We start from the raw sequence: 14,010 nt of genomic DNA on the forward strand, positions 1-14,010 counted from the left end.
GTCTATAAGAAAACATGTGTTACATACAAGTTCCCTTCTTTCGCTCCTAGTTTGTGTTGCACAAATATTAGTGCAATTGAAACACATTTTATATTGAATAAAATATTTACTAATTCCAATACTTTTGTAGTTTGAAATTAATGTATATGACATCCTAAATTTATAATGATGAGATGGATTATAAGAAAATCAATTGCACATTCTTAACATGAAGATTTTTTTAAATATTGAATTTTCTTATTTGTTATCCACACAAGTTAATAATGAGAATATCACAAATTAAAAGTTGTGGTTGAGCCCCCTACGTTTTATAACGTATACATGCGGTTATTTGTGGACTTATTCATCCATGTGGTGCATCATTTAAATTATTTATCATCCTAATTGGTGATTCTTCTAGATGGTCGCATGTCTTGCTATTATCATATCGATGTTCGATTGCTGATATTCTTTAGGGATTAATATGAAGAATATAAGTATTGTCTTGCAATAACATATAGTTTATTTTCCTTGATAACATTGCGAAGCTCTCATCGCAATTTTTTAAATATTATTTACTATTAATTAAATAAAATTCAAAAATGTGTACCTCATGTACATACTTAATATGTCCTTGTTCAATTATTTATCAAACATCAATGGTTGTATCAAGACCATTGCTTATGAAAACTAGATTGTCCTTTTAATGTAGGCTGACAGAATTCTCCATGCTAAAACACTTGTTTTTCTTATACTAATTATTCTATTATATTCTCTTTAATGTTCTTATTGTTGGATGAAGAACTAGACATGAACGGGTGGGGGGGGATTGTATGAGTAGAGGCCAGTTTTTTTCTTATATGTGTCACAACCCGTTCCTGACGTTATGGAAAATAAATGGGGAAGAAACTTGGGACAGAAAACATATAACTATTGAGTTACAAATTTCTAGCCCAGTACAGATCGAATTGGATGAAATATGACTCGAGTGAGGTCTACGACAATCAGGTAATGAAAGAGGGATTTAATTGTTAGTTTAATTATGTGAGTGCATATCTAAGGCGCTAGGAAGTCTTTACGAATTTATAAAATCAAATTTGGACAAGTAAATCTCTATAAAACTAATCTTGGACTGAAAAAGGTAGTTTTAGAACATCCTCGTTTGATAGTATGTTGTAAAATGGGATCTTAGAACTCAAGTGGTGAGGTTCTGTCTCCATCAAAGCATATGAGGAGGGATTGAAGTCTCCAGGGTAGGGGCACTGCGGTGGGATAGGGCCATCCCTGGCGGGCCAATCGCAAATTGACTTGATGAAACCCCCAAAATTGTTATTTTATAAGAAATTTCATTCTTGAGAGCTAGGGGATGCAATGACATTTCTTATTAGGTTTGAACAATTTATATCGCTAAACATAAGTTAATTACTCTCCAAATACATATTTTGATTCCCAAAACTAAAATTCCTCGTTAATTATAATTTGGGGGGGTGGGGGCGTTTTGGCCTTACGATGAATTCTTGTAAAACACCGAGTTTAATATTAAGGCCGCATGTTTGACCTTGGGTTGATATATTTATATAATAATAAAGGTAAGTTAGGACTCTTTATTGATTCATACATTGAATAATTGTTTATAGATCAATAACAAGCTGAATGACTTTGGAAAGGGATGACTCAGGTGTCTTAGGCGTATTTTGGCTTTGTTTTGAGGTAGGTTATGGTTTGACTTCATGTTGTGTTTTATATGAATACTCATTGTATTATTGTATGCATGCGTATATGTGAATAGGGAAACCCAAATCTAATTATATGAAATGATTATGTCTGAACAAATACATGCCATGAGCTAATTTGTTGACTTTGACTTCTTCTCATCTTGGTGTGATTGTTACTATGGTTATTTTTACTGTACTGGGTGTAAAATTTTGACATATATATTTGACCGAGTGTCACATTTCAACGCAAGTATATTTTATCGGGTGCCGCATTTAGACACACTAACCATAAGGGTGTAGGTTCCATGCAATAACCACTTGTAATTATTACATATATATTTACTTGTGGTTGTTAGAAAATTGTTTGTTTCTCCTATAATGATGATTCAATAATATAATATGTATAAGTGCGTGTATTTTGTTGTAATGACTTGCTTGTATTACATTACTGGAGTAGCCACGTGGTTCTTCCAGTACACTATGGTTTCATGAATGAGCCATTTCTATCCGTCTTACATGGATCCATTAATTGTTTAGTCTATTCTTTTTTAACTCAAGCTATATGTTTAGGTTGTTTATGTTTAGTTTTCCGGGTAACACCCCCTTTTCATAGACTTTTTAGTTGATATAGTTTTGGAACAATAACTAGATGTAATATTTTTGCAATACTCTGTGTGTTAGAAGTTCGAAATTTATGGATCTATTTATTTTATTAAGTCGTTTAAACCTGCTTTCATATCTTTAAATGCTTTAGTTTACTTTACTTGCTTAGTTCGGTCATAGTAGTGTCTAAACCACCAGAGGGTTTGTGTGGGTATTATTAATGGTGGTTTAGGTTGTGAGAAAGTTTGTATCAAAGACTTATGTCTATTAATCTAATTGTACCAAAATGATTATAGTAAAGTCTTGCGGAATGGTACATAGACATCTGAATTTTTCTTCGAAAGGCTACAAACATTAGGATATCTCTCTGCCTTCTAATATTTTAGTGTAATGACTTGATTCCAATGTCTATATGGTGATCCAAATTGGTATCAAATCTCCTTCACTATTGTGTCTATAGATGGTTAATATGGGATACAACTGCGTTAGGCCCCTAACTCCCATAAATAATCTAGAAGATGAGTTTGAAGCCAGAGGTCGTGGTCTGACAGGGACTGGGGAAGATAAAGGAGCAGAGGTCGTTGAAGAGTGGCACCCACCAGGGGTGGAGCCTTACCTAAGAATATTCCTAGGGAAGAAGCCCCCATGCAACATAAGAATGGGTATATGCACAGCCTTGGAATACCGACATTTCTCCCTTATATCTAGTGTTAATGAACAAATTATTACTTTTTTAAGGTATTGTTCGACCCCATAGTCCTTTGCACACTATAAATGCCCAACCTTTGATCAACCGACCTGTTACTACTACTATTTCCAGGGTGGATGGAGAATTAGGCACTGATGCCTTCTTCTGCCCCCTATCGGGTCTTGTGATAATTGGTGTTGAGCATGAGATATTGACTATGTTCTTGAAACTGAAGTCACCTGTGTTCAACGGTGTTGAGAATGAGAATGCCTATGAGTTCATTATTGATTTCTATGAAAGGCATCACAAGTTAGGCATTGTATACCAACATTGATTAAAACTCGTGAACTTTCAACTTCAAGGCAATTCTACGAAGTTTAGAGGGCTTAATTTAAAAATATGATCCTATGTATTTGCCCCACCAATTTGGACACTGTTCAAAAATCTATTCTTGAAGAAGTATGTGCCCCACACATTGATAAATCTTAAGAAGGCTAATTTAAGGCTATACAACAGAGTAGACTCGGTTTAGCTACCCATGAGGCAAAGTTACATTCCTTGTTCAAATATGCTACCCTATAGGTCACTACAAAAGAAGGATAGGATTCGTATATTCGTCAAAAATTTAACCCGAAGTTCCAGGTAATTTCTATTCACATGATCCCTATATGTAAAAATTCAATAAGGTGAATGACTTTTCTAAATAAAGTGGAAGCAGTTCGACGTGATGGGCAGTCCTACGCTTTGGATATGATGCCCAAGAGCACATATAAATTTCATGGTTACTACTCCTGAGGTTTAAATAGACCAACGATTATAGTTTGACAAATTTAATCAGCCCTGCCCGCTTCTACATGTGGATATTCGGGAACTCCATAGTATAATTACCTTTAGGATAGTCAGGGATCCATACCTTTATTAGGCATCATGCAATATTTTGAACGCAGTTTTTAGAATTGTGTCAAAGTAGGGCATGTAAGGAGAGAATTTCTCCATCCGCGTATGTATGATCGCGTGGAATAATAGACAAGAATAGTTGTACCAACAGGTAGAGGTAGTAATGTAAGAGGATTTCCACAAGGTGAGAGTGAAGGAAATTAACAGTGTCGTAGAGGCAAGGGAAATTGTAATGGAGGTAGAAAAGTAGTGTTATAAGGCAAGGAGATTGCCCATCAAGTTAACAGGGTTCTTTTTGGGCAAGAACTAGGTTTGAAGTGTCTGATGTAGTGAACACAAGTATTATTCTTGTCTATTACAGGATGGATACTTTTTTTGGTTGATCCTAGTTCTACATATTCATTTGTGTCTATTAAGTGTTATTGGGATTTGATGCATTATGTGATCTGCTTGATGCCTTCATCTAAATTTCTACCCTAGTTTGAGAGTCTATTATAGTGACCAATGTGTATCATGCTTGTCCTTTATTTATTTTGGTTTTTCATACTTGTGGTTACTTTGTTATTTAGGATATGACTGAATTTGATAGAATCTTAGGCATGACATGGTTGTCCTTAACTAAGTTGTGCGTAATCGTAATGCTAAATATCTGGCTCCAGAGATCCAGGGTAGCAAAAGGTTAGAGTGAGAAAGGTGTACAATCCTAAGCCAACTAAGTTCATATCATTTGATAGGGATAGGGAACATCTGGGCATGAGTCTTTTGGATATTTATCACATTTGGCATGTTGATGGTGAGTCTTTCTCTATGTAGTCTATTTCTGTAGTGTCAGAATTTATGGAAGTGTTCTCTATGAATTTTCTTGGAATGCTTTCGGATAGGGATATAGATTTCTGAATTGACTTTCAACCTGACACTTGCCCCCATCTCCATTCCTCCTTATCGCATTGCTTCACCAGAATGAAAAGATCTTAAAGATCAATTCCATCACCTTCTTCATAATGGTTTCATTTATTGTAGTTCTTCCTATGAAGTACTCCTCTCTTTCTTTGTTAAGAATAAGGATTGTCGTGTGAGGATATGAATAGACTACCAGCAGTTGAATAGATCGCCTCTATTAAAAAGTATTTGTTGCATTGGATAGATGATCTCTTTGAAAAGTTGTAGGGTGCATCAGTTTTCTCTAATATTGACCTTTGGTTTTGTTACTATCAGTTAAATCTTAGGTCTGAGGATATACCTAAAATGGCATTCATAACTCACTATAGACATTATGATTTCTTAGTAATGTTTTTTGAGTGGACTAATGCCCTAACAACCTTTATGAGATTGATTAATGTTGTGTTCAAAGCATTCCTAGATTATTTTGTTACCAATTTGATTGATGACATTTTTGTTTATTTAAAGAGCAAGAAAGACAGCAACGAACATCTTTTAATTGTTTTAGGTGTCCTTGGACAACAATAGTTGTATACAAAATTTTCCATGTCTGTGTTCTGGTTGACTTTTGTTTCCTTTTTGGGGCATGTGGTTTAAAAGAAGGGGTAATGGTAGATCCCCAAATGTTGGCTGACTTATTTTGCATAGCTCTATATCTAAATTTAGGAGTATCATGGGGCTCACCAGCTACTATCATTGAAATATAAAGAAGTTTGCTTTTATCGCCACACTTTTCACGAGGCTGAATAATATGAAGGTGCCTTTCATGTGGACTACCACTATTTAAAGAGAGATTCTAGAAACTCCAGATTCTTCTTACAATAAAAGCTATTCTAAAAATGCCGGTGAAAAGTAATGATTTCAATGTTTATTGTTATTCTTCACATTCGGTCTTTGGTGTTGTATTGATGCATATTAGAAATGTTATATGTTATGCATCACAACAACTGAATGTATATGAGAAATAATCATCCGACACATGACTTGTAGTTGGGAGCGGTAGTGTTTGCTCTCAAGATATGGAGACATTACCTTTATGGTGTTATGTGTGAGCTGTTTAGTAATCATCGTCGTTTACAACACACATTAACTTAAACGAACCTCAAGATAAGGCAGAGAAGGACAATAGAGTTAGTCAAGGATTATGATGTTACCATCCTGTATCATTCGGATGAGGCTAAGGTGTTCGCAGACACACTAATCCAGAAGATTATAAGTATGGGTAATATAACATATTTGTGTGTAGCCAAGCAACCCTTGTCAAAAGAGATTCAGAACTTGGAGTCTATGTTCGTGCAGTTGGTCATTTCATAGAAAGTTGGGTGTTATCTAGCATTTATATTAGGTCCATATTCATTGAGGAAATAAAGTCCATGGAGTTTGAGGAATAGAGTTTGAAAAAGCTCAAAAACAAGACTATCTGGTAAGGCGTAAAATTGGGTTCTTGAAGCGGGAGGTGTGCTCAGCTTTAAGTGAAGAATATGTGTTCCCCAGGGGGATGAATTTATTTAGAATATGTTTACATAATCCCATGGTTCACGGTATTCGATTCATTTGGGTGTGATCGAGATGTACTGAGATTTGAAATGATATTATTTGTGGCTTGGAAAGAAGAAAGACATAGTGGAGTTTGTGGCTAAGTGTCAAAACTTCCATCAAGTTAAGTATGCTCACCAAAGGCTTAGATGTTTCTTCATCAAATTCTAATTCCGAAAAAGAAGTGGAAAATGATTGATAAGGTTTAGTGGTTGTTCATCCCAAGACCTTGGGAAATTTCTACTCTATTTGGATGGTAGTTGACATGATGACTAATTTAGACAACTTCATTCTTGTCATAGTAGAGTATAATTCTCAGCAGTTGGCTAAGGTTTTTGTGAAAGAGATAGTGAGACTGTATGAGTTGCCTCTTTCTATCATCTCGAACCATGGCACGTAGTTCACATACAAGTTTTTGGAAAAATTTGATATAAAGTTGGGCACTAAACTAATTTTTATAACTGTCTTCCATCCACAAACATACGAATTATTAGAGAGAACTATTCATGTATTAAAGGTCATGTTGAGGGCATGTGTGATTGCTTTTGGACGTCACAAAGATAAGTTCCAACCATAGTTTGAATTCTCCTATAATAACAGTTACCTATGCAGCATTAACATGGCACATTTCTAGGAACTTTATGGTAGGGATGTAGATCACTCATAGGGTAAGCAGCATCCTAGCATACCTTTGGAGGTTTATTTTTTGAAAGATGATCCAGATAAGGTAAGCAGCATCCAAGATAAGCTTCTAGTATCTCAGAGTTGACCATAAAACATTGATCATCGCAATGTAATAGACATGTCATGCCCCGAGTCTACACCCTAGGCAGGACTGACACTCGAGAACCATTAATGCCCCAAGCGAACACTTGGCCTGTCTTATCACTTAGTAGAAAACTTAAAAAACATCAAACAATCACAGAAGATAATCTAATTTAATAAACATAGAACATCTTAAAAGAAACATTCAACTACCAAAAAAGGAAACTCAAGTCTCAACATAAAAAAACTAAAATAGCATACTAAAAAACTTTCTGAAGCCTCTGGATAGTAAGAGGGATGTAAACAAACAACCCCCGATCTTCCTAATAACTGAACTAACAAAAATAAATAAAACAAAAGATAACTAAAGGGATCCTACAAATATAAAAGAGGTGTACTAGCTGATGTTTAGTGCTTAATTCGATAAAGGAGGTGTTGGATGTTGATCCTGATTACATGTATCTCAATCTTAAAATCAATCCGGACAAATGATATCAGTACATTGAATAAACGAGCAAGCGAGGAGAAAACTAAACATGGCATAACCTTGAAATGAATTCGAAATAAACACTTATCTAACCTATACTCAACTCATGGATGCTCAACTCAACGTAGAAATCAACAAAAGTAAAGTGCACTTTAAATAAAACATTTATACAGTAAATAGAAACACAATATATTTAAATATATACAATGACAATTTAATTTATATATAAAGTACGTTGGAGTTTCCCTAACCAACACCTATCACTATAAGCATACAGTATCTCGTGCATGCTGCCAGAACTTTCATATACCATACCATAGAAGAGAACCTCTTAATTAAGTTGATCCACTAGTCCTAAAAAGCACTAAGGAATCATCTAAAAAGTATGTCCCTTTAGAATTATAATTTCTACATGATCTATGGAGGATTGAGTTAATATGAACTCGTAACCACATTGGTGTTGAATACTACTCCCAAAATACTCCGTTAATATGTTTAAAAACAAAAAGAAATTGTGGTTTGAGATAATTACTGAAAAACTAGCACAAAGACACTCTTGGAAATTGTTGTTTCTTCTCTTATTTAAATTTGAAAACATTTAATCTTAGGAAACACTTAGTTCCCATATACTCTTTTTGAAGAAATTAACTTCATTTTTTACTCTTAAATCAAATCTCAAGTCTTAAATTTTTTTTAAAACATTTGCAAAGACAAGACTATACGAAAGGACTCTGCGAACTCTTTAGACGTGTCTCTTGACTTTCTTGAATTGTATTTATGGATTCGAGGATTGTTATTTGTGATAGGAAATATATTATGATGATTAGAAGTGTTTTTATATAGTTAAACAAGAGAAACAATCACGAAATCATTGTCTTGAAATAACTCTTCGAGGCATAGATATATTTAGATATTTGATTGCTAAATTTATTTTTGAAATAGAGGAGTATGCGTCCTCTGCAAAATGTTGAGGTGATTTTTGAGCACTGGAGAATCATGTCATTGACACAGACCTGCGTGCCAATACATGTACACACGATTCTAACTGAAAAAACCTCTAAAATTGACACGATTCCATGAAAAACTCAACAATCCCATAAAATCTCATGAACTGAAGACAATTTCTACAATATAATTAACGCACATCATCCTTTGAACTTACTATAATAAATTCTACTGAAATAAACATAACTGTAGTGTAACACTCCGATGTTCAAGAACAAATCTAGATGCTCACGTGAGTGTCTAAGGGTTTTAATACTGTTTTAACGTCAAAAAATAATATTTATAAGTCATTTAGAATGTTTTAGAGTCAAGACGTCAGGAAACGTCCAAGACGTCTGGAGAATTTTGAAAGAGGTGCTGGTGTTCCTTAGCCTATTTAATGGGGTTTTAGGAGTTGGAAATTGATTTAAATTTGTAGAAAGGTGTAAAATTAGTGTTAGAGTGTGATTAGGGTTTACACGTATGGGTAAGACCAGCCTTAAGGTCTTTGGAGAGGACCCTTGCATTTGAGCCAAACTTTCCAACTGAGGTAGTGTAGGTAGCCACACCTAAGCTTGCCAAACGACTGGGTGTCGCCTGGGTGACGGGGCTTAGATGAAACCTTTGATCAACACATAGAAATTTTTTAAAAATGGACAAAATGTATAGTCTCTGATACAAATGACGGTTGTGCAGGACAGTGGGTGGCAAGGCCATTGATTAACCTATTGTAGGTCGAGGTCTCATAAGTCAGGCTTGCAGTTTTTTTGTCAAGACATAAGTGACTTCATTTAATTATTTATTTATTAGGTGCTTAATTAGGGGTTAAGGGGTGGTCAATTAAGTTAGTTGAGTGACTATTTAACCTACCCTAAACCTAAACTCAACTTAACACTTCATAATCTATAAATCCAAATTACTCTACCTCCTCTCTCTCCCAAAGAAGAATCCATTGAAGGTCAAGTTCTAAGGGTTCTTTGGCTTCAAGAAGATAACTTTTATTTATCAATTATTCAAACATTATCAAGGTATGGTAACCTTTAACCTTTGGGATTCCTTTCCCCAATGGATTTTTTCAAAATTGGTTTTCAAAAACATTATTTCATATGGGTTTCTTTCTAATACGAATTTTACATTATGATGTATTATTGTTAAATTATGCTATTTTTTCATAATCTAGTATGTTGAATAGATCATGAATTGACCCATATTCACTAATCTTAGGTGACTAATTCATTTTGAATTGATTAGGATTGATACAATTGACTTAGTTAATGTTTTAATTACAATCAAATGATGTAATCACAACTATTGGTTGATTAAATTGGATTAGTTAAGGTTAATATCAATGATGATGGAATTTGAAGGAGGATTTGGTAAGACTTTGTGATCTTGAACCTTTACTTCAATTGTGATGGCTTTTACTTGGTGATGAAGTTCAATTGAAGCATGCCTTATGATAAGATTACCTAAGTGTTGGTATAAAGATCAAATTTGAATGTTAGGAGTACGTGATTGTGAGATTATTCTTAGGTAATGATATTAGTGTGGTAATGATTTGTCTATGCGACTTATTATGACATGATGATCATGATGAGGTTATCTCACATCTGAGGGTTGTAATAAAATGATGTTCACATAAAATTTCAATTGCTAATGACTATGATATAAAAGGGGTTAGTATTTTATGTCCAAAACTAAGCTATGATGAATAATCAAGTCTTAAAGATATTTCAAAAAGGGAATCAAGCTTAGCAACAAGTTACCTAGAAGTAATGAGTGTCCATTCCCAAATTGCAAAGATAGGTTCACTATTGTACTCATGAGATTGTAGACTATAATGCAATGTGCATAATGAGGGCCCCCAGCATATCTCCTAGTTGTTGAACTATGTTTCCCCTATAGGAATACTAGCTAGTGGATCCACTTTAAATGCTATGTTCATGTTTTGGTACAACCTTGTCAAGTAGTCCACCATCTTTCAGTATAGGGTTTCATGACCCCAGATTGCACACTTAGCTCTTGTTGTCCATGTCAGTTAAGGAAAGTGTTCCCCAATGTAAAATGAACTAATGAAGTGAACAGTAACTAGGATGACTTAAGAGGTTTAACTTAGTCTAGGTATGAGTATGGGACTCTACCTATACATTGCACTAGTTTGCCTTGAAGGAAGTCCTAGAAGGTTGTTCTTATGTTGTATGAAGTAAATGTATATGCATATGTTGACATTACATGTTAAAGATCCTATATTATGTAAGTTTCACTTATGAACATGCTAATGATCTATATTATTAAATATGATGATGACTTCTCTTGATGCTAGATTATGTGAAGAGAGATATTGCTTGTGATCCATTGTTTAGTTTACTTGGTTGAGTATGTTTATGGGTCTTTGCTTTATCAGTTAACATGTAGACATGGGTTATGAGTAAAGGATTTACATGTAGTGTCATGTTTGGAATTGTATACAAGGTTTGTTGTTTTAACATGTTGCTGGAATGTTTGGTTATGTACTCAAGAATGATACAAAACATGTTGAATTGATTATACTTGATGATGTTGGTCTTGTGATATATGATCTTGTCCTAATGTATATGTAATTATTTATTATATGGATTCTTGAATGTGCATTAAAGACTTTTAATTGACTTAGAATTTTTTGTAAAGTAAATATCCTCTCAGATGAATTCTTTCAAATGTTTTATATACATGTTTCCAGACTTAGTACAAGTGGTTACTAACCTATATTTCTATGTTTTATACAATTATGTAGGTTATATCCATTGAGCTTTTAGAGGTCCATTAAAAAGACTTGGATTCTCATTCTCTAGGTTCGGTAGGTCCTCACTTTCTGAGGACAATGCCACTATCTACCTATTTTATGTTGTTTAATGTTAAAAACTATTTTGTTCATTCTCTTTCATTTGAAGACTATTGTTGTATATAAGACTATATGTGGCTTTTATTGTAATGAAGTATGGGCTTATCCCAATGTTTCACTAGATCTAGATTGTTTAATATGAGACTTAGCCTAGACATCTGATGAGAATATATATTTCTATACTATGTATGTGAAATAAAAGTATAAGTCTATGTAGTACTTACTATGTGATGAGTCTATGAAAGCTCCCTATGATTATATTATGTGTAATCGAGAGGTCTAAGTAAACTTACTTGTAGATGAGGATTAAAATATTGAAATTTTGCATAATTTAACATGTGATATGTTACAACAAATGCTAAGAGGATAGTCGACATTTTCTCTGAGGATGACGATACATGCTACATCGAGGGGGTTCTCCCCGAATATGACAAACTTGATATCAGAGCATGAGGTTGAATATATTTAGGATAAACATCTTACTAAACCATGTATATGTATATTCTTATTCTTTATTGTGAAGCGCGCCACACTTGTTTATGAGATGCTTAAAAAATTTCCCAAAGCTCGTGATGATAAGGTGTCTAACCCTAAGTCTTAAAATGGAAGAAGTACAATTTCACAAAGCAAGAAGCCAACATGTGGGAAGTGTGGCAAGAAACACATGGGTGAATGCCTAGTTGGAACGCACAATTGCTTCGAATATTGTAAAAGTGGTCACAAGTTTAAAGATTTCCCTAATGTGAAGGGGCAAGAGAAGAGGAGTGGGCAATTCCTATGTTGATGCTCCAAGAAAGAATCATTTTTATGATCTCCATTCTAGGGGTGAACAAGAGAATTCTCCCGATGTGGTAAACGTTCGTTAAAAGTCTTCTCTTTAAATGTATATACTTTACTTTAACTAGGTTCTACCTTATCATTTTTTACCCGTTTGGTAGCTAGCAAGTTTGGCATTTTGTCTGATAGCTTAAAAGAACCTTTATTGGTGAATACCCTGGTAGGTGATTCAGTGGTTGAAAAAAGAGTATATAGAAATTGTCCTATAATGTTGCCCAATAGAGTTCCCCATGTTCAATTGGTAAAACTTGATATGGTAGATTTCGATGTAATTTTTGGAATAGACAGGTTGCATGTTTGTTTTGCTTACATTTATTGTATGACAAGAGTTGTCAAGTTTAACTTTCCTAATGAACCCGTCTTAGAGTGGAAGGGGAGAAATTCTATTCATATAGGTCATATCATTTCTTGTTTAAAGGCTTGTAAGATGATTTTCTAAAGGTGTTTAAACCATATTGTAAGAGTCAAATATTAGACTAAGAAGTTCCTCCTATTGAGTTAGTCCTCGTTTTGAGGGAATTTTTGGAGGTCTTTCCTAATGATATTCCTAAAATACCTCCCAAATGGTATATTAATTTTAGTATTGACTTTCTACCAGATACAAATACCATTTCAATTCCCTCTTATTGGATGGCTACGACCGAATTGAAATAGTTAAAGGCTCAAATCAAGGATTTACTTGACAAAGGCTTCATTCAACATAGTATTTCCCCTTGGGGTGCCAGGATTTTATTTTTGAAAAAGAAAGATGGGTCCCTTAAGATGTGCAATGAATTACTGGCAACTTCACAATGTGAACATTCAGAATAAGTAACCTCTCCCTTGGATTAACGACTTTTTTGATAAACTCCTAGGGGCAACCTACTTTTCTAAAATTGAATTACGGTCAGGATAACACAAACTTAGGGTGAGAGATGAACATACCCCCAAATCGCCTTTCGGACAAGATCTGGTCAATATACGTTTAGTGTGACAACACGATAAGAGGCTAATGTAAAAGATGAGAGTAGTCTGTATGAACACTCTAATAAAAGTATTGAAGTTAATACATACTTAATACTAATGATGATATGAGAAATCGTCTAATGAGATATGATGTCCTCATGCTACAAGCCAATTTACATGATGTATCTGTTGAATGTAATGAAACTTTATACTAAGCATTGATAGGCTAGCTATGAGTGGTGATGCCTTCATTCGAGAAGGGCAGAGGTTCACGTAAAATTCATGAGATGAGACTGTACGGCATGCCGGGTTTGGGTATCCTTATATCTTCTAGTCTTTGAATCAATATTGCCAATATAGGGATTTAGCAGGGTTCGACTCTCTATATACCCTTGCATGTTCGGGTCACTCTGGCCAGTGATTCCACCTCTTTTCGTTGTGAGGCGGACAATTGATTTCATGATGCTCACATGATCTATGTCGATTAACGTTAAAGTTTCCAAAGAAATAAAGAGGTCAGCCTCAACGAATTCAAATAAAGAAATGAATGATACCAAACGTGTTAGAATAGGTTAATCAGGTGAGCTAGACTTATGTAATGACACTAGGTTATTCTTAGTCATTGCATAGTACACCCGATGAGAGCCTTAAACTACATCCTAGGTATGACATGTGGTTGCATTAGTATATGAAAGAATAAGAAATGAAGTACGCATGAATGAATGAAACAAACTCTGTGTTTGCTATAAAAGAC

This window comes from Solanum lycopersicum, chromosome 1 (assembly GCF_036512215.1).
Source record: "Solanum lycopersicum chromosome 1, SLM_r2.1".
Classification (NCBI taxonomy): Eukaryota; Viridiplantae; Streptophyta; class Magnoliopsida; order Solanales; family Solanaceae; genus Solanum; species Solanum lycopersicum.